Source organism: Procambarus clarkii, chromosome 24 (assembly GCF_040958095.1).
Source record: "Procambarus clarkii isolate CNS0578487 chromosome 24, FALCON_Pclarkii_2.0, whole genome shotgun sequence".
Classification (NCBI taxonomy): Eukaryota; Metazoa; Arthropoda; class Malacostraca; order Decapoda; family Cambaridae; genus Procambarus; species Procambarus clarkii.
The window spans coordinates 20637043-20644151 of NC_091173.1; positions in this window are offsets into that span (position 1 = coordinate 20637043).

The window sequence follows — 7109 nt, forward strand, 5'->3', positions numbered from 1 at the left end:
AACCAAGGCTGGCGCGCGGAGCTTGAGCTCACCGCACTACTCTTCAGCTTGTGACCACAGCATTGCCTAATAATGTCAAAATATATATGTAACTGGTATTATTTAGCCATGATAGTATTACAGAAGAGCCTGAGTGTGATAATGACTGTGTACAATGTTCAAATATCAGTGAATCAATGCTCCTCACGATATTCATAGCGCTAGCCACAGTACCACAGCAATATTTCGTCCATCTAGGAATCTTCAAACGACTTCTTATGTTCCTTTACAAAATAAACTTGTGGTCAATTATTCATTTACAGGATTTAATGACCAGGATTGTGATAATAGCAAGATTGTGGTGATAATTAGCACTGTGCATAGTATTGTGGGAGGAGGAATTTTGGTGAGGGAGGGAGGGAATCGAGGTAGCATCAATGTGTGTGGCAGCCACTCTTGTTTTGCTCACCGTACTAGCTTAGTGGTTCTTAATAGTGAACACATATGTACATGGGTATATACAATGTGTGTATATAGTGTAATAACAGCACCAGGAGTATGTTGGGAGGAGCCAATTTGGTGAGGGAGGTGGCGTCGTACTCGTAACGTCGTCTGTTGGCTGCTGTATGATTTGTCATGCAGTGAATGGTGGCCACTGTGCTGTTTATACACAATACCAGCTTAGTTGCATAGTTATGGTGAATAAAACATGTAGATACTTATACATGACGTGTGTAAATGGTGTAATAAAAACAACAACAGTATGGTGGGAGGAGGAATGTTGGCGAGTAAGGTGTTGGAGGAGTGAGGGAGGGCTGGCTGGGTTTGGCAGCTCACACTCGCGGAGTTCTGAGTGTGTTGATGGTGAATGTATATAGTGTGTGATAGTGTAGTGTGTAAATATGTTGTAAATATACATAAATGAACATGAAACATTGGATATATGAGTAATATATATGGACACACTTGTGACACATATAACACAGTGTCTTGGGACAGTACGGATGTTCTACTGCCATAATACTGTGTACGTGTTCATTATACATAGGATTGGCAAGAAAAAACAAAACAAATGTATTTGGAAATGTACGCAAAAGATGAACAAAAAAATATTTGTGGCAACTCGCGCATGTTGAAGCTAGCGCGAGACTGCCTCTGGGAGTCTACGTCATAGGCGACCACCAAATCGCGACATCACACGGCCAAAGTAAAATTTTTTTTTTAAATACCTGTGATCAGGGAAGGGTATTTAACAATTATAAAAACAAAAAAAATTTTGCCAAGAATTTATTTCCTGCACACAAAGGGGGTGCCATATTTGGAGCCCGAATGGCACAGTGGTTAATCGTAGGGAGAGCCGAAGAATGGGGTGAGGCGAGTGCTGCCTAACTCCATCTATTAGTTGTATCTCGGGTCTGCTATTTTCTCTCTGGATCATTGATGAGACATTAAACAACTGTATGCTCGAAGTCGAATTCACCTGAATGTTGATTACTGGTGTAAAATTCCCAAAAGAACACTGCCTCAAGTAAACGAAACCTTTTACAATTCTTGGTGTATGCGATTATTGTGGTGTACTTCACTATGTCCTGGTGATTCATAATGGTGTTGTGGTGTTGAGAGTCATGTTGCTTAATACCTTCTCCTTGCAAATAAAATGTAAAACGTTTATGCAGAGTATTTGTGATATGTCCAGTATAGCATACATTTCATAGCACACAGTCTCCAGAATTATTGCACTTGTATTGATAAATACAAAAAGCCATGCCAAGAACCAAGAAAGAAAAAGGGATTGTCTGTCAGCTGGGCCACGACGACCTGCACTAGCCTGGTAAAGACGTGGGGCGCCAGGTTCAAGCCAAATCGAACAACCCTGAAGCAGTAGGCTTAACACCCCACAACAAAACCTAACCAGTCCCTGAACCCCGGATTTATCTCAATAGGCATTCTTGAGGTTCAGGGACACCATCCACGTTCCAGCCTGTAATAGCAGGTGAACCTGGGCATGGTGGTCATACAGAAGGACAGACAGGGAATGAAGATGTTCAGACCCAAGAGATAAGGGTGTCTGTAGGTCCGTTGAGTCCAACTCTAGGACTAGGAACAACAGGGACACCCACCAAAGACAGAAGATCACCTCAACCATGCTTGAGGCCAGCCAACCAACCCACAATGACCCAATGTACTGTTGAGGAGATGCCTGGCCGAACAGGCCTGACCACAAATATGGGGGACAACTGACTAGCTACATTAATTAACCCGTAAACTGTGCATGGCGTATATATATGGCCAGAGTAACATGTCCCACTGTGCGCATGGCGTATATATATGACATAGGGTGCCTGGCACGATTCAATGGCCCGCGGCTATGCGGGATTCACATCAGTTTCCTCAAGGCTCTTGTAAACAGACGCCACGTTTAAACAAATTTGTGGGCAACATTCTCCGGTGTGAGAGAGACAGTACTGTGTGAGCAACCAAGGCTGGTGCACGCAGCATGAGCTAACAGCACTGCTGTTCAGCTTGTGATCACAGTATCGCCTAAAAATGTCAAAATAAATAAGTAACTGCTATTACTGTATTTAGTGATGACAGTATTACAGAAGACTCCTGACTGTGATAAAAATTACCAGAATTATGATAATAGCAGGATTGTTGTGATAATTAGCGCTGTGTGAGAGGAGTAATGCTGAGGGAGGGAGATAGTGTTGTTTACTGACTGTGTGGCCACCTGTTATTGTCTGCATTCACCATATCAACTCAGTGGTTCTCTATAGTAAACACAAATGTAGATACTTATATATAATGTGTGTATTTAGTGAATTAACAGCAAAAGGATTATGTTGGGAGGAGCTGTTTGGGTGACAGAGGTAGCATTGTCTGCATGACTTGTCTAGCTGTGTAGAGGATAGCTACTATGCTTTTTGGGAACCCTACAAGCTTAGGTGTACAGTTATGGTGAATACAACATGTAGATACTTATACTGTATATATAATATGTGTATATAGTGTAATAACACCACAAACAGTATTGTTGGAGGAGAAATTTTAGTGCATCTGGCCTTGAATTGGTGAGGGAGGCAGCCGCCAGCTGAGTGTGTGTGTGTGTAGCTACATCTCTTAGTGCCTGAACTAACTATATCAGCTTAGTTGTACAGTTGTGGTGAATAAAACATGTAGATACCTATATATAATGTCTGTATATAGTGAATAAAAGCAAAAACAGTATGGTGGGAGGAGGAATGTTGGCATGAGTTGTTGTTGAGGGAGGGAGTGGCAGCGAGTGGCTGGCTGTTGTGTGGTGGCTTCTCCTCGTTGCTTTTTGACTCATAATACCAACTTAGTGGTTAATTGTGGTGAATAAAACATGCAGATACTTATATATAACCTATGTACAGTATATAGTGTAATAACAGCAAAACTATTTGTTTATTGTTTTATGAACATAACAATTCAATCACTAATATGCACACCATATTTTTGAGTATAGCGATGATTCACCCCCTTTTATTATACAATGGGGCCTCGACTTACGATAATAATCCGTTCCCAGAGACAGATCGTAAGTCGAAATATCGTAAGTAGAAGCGATTTTTCCCATAAGAAATAAAGGGATTTGAATTAATCCGTTCCCTACCCTCCAAAATATTAACATACAAATACGTTTTATACTGAATACAATGTTTTTTCTAACTACAATACAATACAGTACCTAAGTTTATCTTACCTTTATGGAGGGCTCTTGATGGCATATGGAAGATGGTGATGAGGGGGAAGGAGGAGAGTTGTTACTGTTTGGAAGGGGAGTCCCCTTCCATTATCACATCAGGCAGTGATGTTTTCTCTGGGATACTCTCTCTCCTACGTTTTGCCTGAATACCACTAGGACCTGGTTGTGTTCAGTGCTTGTTTGTCTCACTACAAATTTGTCAAGAGACATTTGTTTTCCCTTCGTTTTAAAATTTGTCTGTAATGATGCATCACTTTAGCATTCATAATGTTCTTTTTCTTAGCCAGTATGGTGGATATCGTTGACTGAGATTTGTTGTACTGCCTAGCCAGTCCAACAACCTGTACACCATCTTCATATTTACGAATGATCTCTTGTTTCTGCTCTATGGTCATCCTTACATGGGATCTCATATGTTGAGCCTTATCACTGACTTTCCTGGGACTCATGGCGTGATATATAATAATTACTTTATGTTCAAAGTGCAAAAAATCACCACAAAACCGAAATTTCTTTAGGCGCGATCGTCACTAAGCGGGCAGCTGTAGTAAACTGAGGCAGGTCGGCCGCGTGACCGGGAACCACGCGCTCGGTCGACCCAAACATGTACCAACAAATATCGTAAGTCGACGACACTATCGGATGTCGAGTCGCATTTTTCGATGAAATTTACATTAACTCGAAATTATCGTAAGTAGGGGCAATCGTAAGTCGAGGTGCCATGTATATATCTATCATACTACACACTACTGAATAATATTACTGCCAAAAAACTAAGAAAAAATCAATCAGAGACATTGAAATAATTAGGTAATAATATCTTTGTGGTACCTCCCACCTGACAGCTCGGGTGACGAATTTAATAAAATAATTAAATTGTATCGTTCATGTGTTTAATGCCCCGCATTACTGTAAGTTTTAAATAAATAAATGAATGTAAGAAAAATAGCTTCTCATTTTATTTTACAAAACCGTACTGGGCTACGCGAACTATGGAATGTGGGAACGTTTTTATTTATTTATAAGAATACAATCTATAATGTTATATTTAATACTAGATGGTGTACCCGGTGGTGCCTGGGATCGACCCAGTTCCTGGATATCCTCTCCCCATATCTCGCTTCCCCCACACAAACTCTCCTGCCCAGCTAATTACGTGATGCTAAAAATCTTCATCAGACAAGATGGGTAGTCATACAGAGGCATGTGATCAGTAGTCTGCCCTGGCAGACTCTGGGTGCATTATGAGGATATCATCATCAACACAAGAGTGAATAAGGTAGTAGTGATACTAAAAGTCCCCATCTCGCAGGATGGTAAGTCATACAGGGCCATATGTTCAGTAGCCTACACTGGCAAATTGTGGGTGCAATATGAGGATATCCTCAAGAACACGAGAGTGAATAAAGTAATTGCAAACCCTCAGGCACCTCATGCCAACGGGTCTGAATGGTCTAATAACTGGGCATTCGGTGGTGTAGTGTGGGAGATCATGCCGCCATTCCTGCTCACAGAGTTTGCACCTGGAGTGCTCAGGATTGGGAGATCTGACTGCGGGAGTAACTTCATAGTCTACCGACATCACATTCTCGATTTGAACAAATCCGTAGGAGCCGTGATGAGGGTTCGATCGCACACGCTCTATAGCGACCAACCCACGACATGGTATAAGGATTGCAACCTGGAGTTCTGGAGACACAAGGATTTCCTGAGATTTCTACTGAAGCCGGAACAGGATTTTCACACAATCCTTATACCATTTCGTGGTCTAGTTGCTAGAGCGTGTACGAGAGAACACCCACCACGTAGGCTCGAACCATCATCATGGCTCCTACGGATTTTCTCCCCGATGCAGTCACGTTAGTGTAATGTCTCTCTCTCTGTATTTTCAATTTCTTTTCAGATTAATAGCTACATTTTAAACAAATGTAAAACTCTACGGACTCGGGGCAAAATATTTCATTTCCACCGATCTCGTGAAATGGGTATTAGGGCCGGCGCCCCCTACCCCCAATAACACTTCCTATACACTCACCAATAAATCTGTAAAGTTTAATGATGCTAACTCCCAAACGTTTGGCTTCCAACCTTAGATAAACATACCTTCAAGGAATTTAGAGATATAAATTTTGCTATGTAAATGTTCACACAGTTCACAATGTTTTATCATATTTTTATTTATTTATTTACACAAGTTCTTACATTCTTGTACAGCCACCAGCACGCATAGCGTTTCGGGCAGGTCCTTAATACTAATTTTCCCCGTAATACAGCCCGCCAAATCGTTTAACAACCAGGTACCCATTCACTGCTGGGTGAACAGAGGCTACAGTTAAGGATTGGCGCCTGGTCAATTAATCCCAGCCAGGATACGAACTTGGGCCAATGCACTTGCGAAGCGCCCGGCGAGTGTCTTACCACTGTGCCACTGGGACGTATACATCTGTGTTCACAAAATTACTAACACGTGATGGAGCAATATAACATCGGGAGGTATTTTTAAACCAAATAGCTGAAAGGTGGAGGGGTCCTGCTGGATATTTTTTTTATTTATATATACAAAAGTTCTTACATTCTTGTACAACCATGATATGATATGACGCAACTGATATTTGCCTGAATTTACCTGAGGGCCACCAATGCTAGTGACCTCGATGAGGACAGTTAGCCGGCGGCTTGTGAAAGGTCCCCCTCATTTGCCCTGATCTTTTCTAGCTGTATTTTAAAACCCAGCAGACTTTTGGCGTTTAGGGCTTCGGCGGGTAGGCGGTTCCACGGGTTTACAACCCTATGAGTGAAAAAGCATCTTCTGTTTTCTGTCCAACATTGTGGCTTGTTGAGCTTGAACTCGTTGCTCCTCATTCGTGTTACTTCTCACCTTTTGAAGAAAGTGTCCGGATCGACATCCTCCAAATTGTTCAGTATTTTAAAGGTTTCTATGAGATCCACGCTGTCATGCCTGGTTTGCAGTGTTGTTAGCCTTGTGGCCCTCAACCGTTCCTGATACGTGAGATGACTAAACTCCAGTCATCTCTACAGTCATCCGGTCATCTAAAAAAAAGTATATCAAATATGATATATCAGACCCCCCCCTAAATAATGCAATCTAATAATGTAATGTCATAATGTTATGTTATAATGAAACATAATTATAATAACGTAATATTGTTATAATGAAAAGTAATTATAATAATGTAATGGTGTTATAATGAATTTTAACAGGTTATGTAACAACAGGTTATAAAAAAATATATACTGTATATCAACAAAGGGAAGTCTGCAGACGACATAACATTACCCGCGAAAATGAGAGCCAATCAGGAGTGAGAACGAGTAGCCAGACCGCGGGAAGACCAATGGCCGTCGAGCACATAGTGACGTAACGGTGACGTGGGAGTTT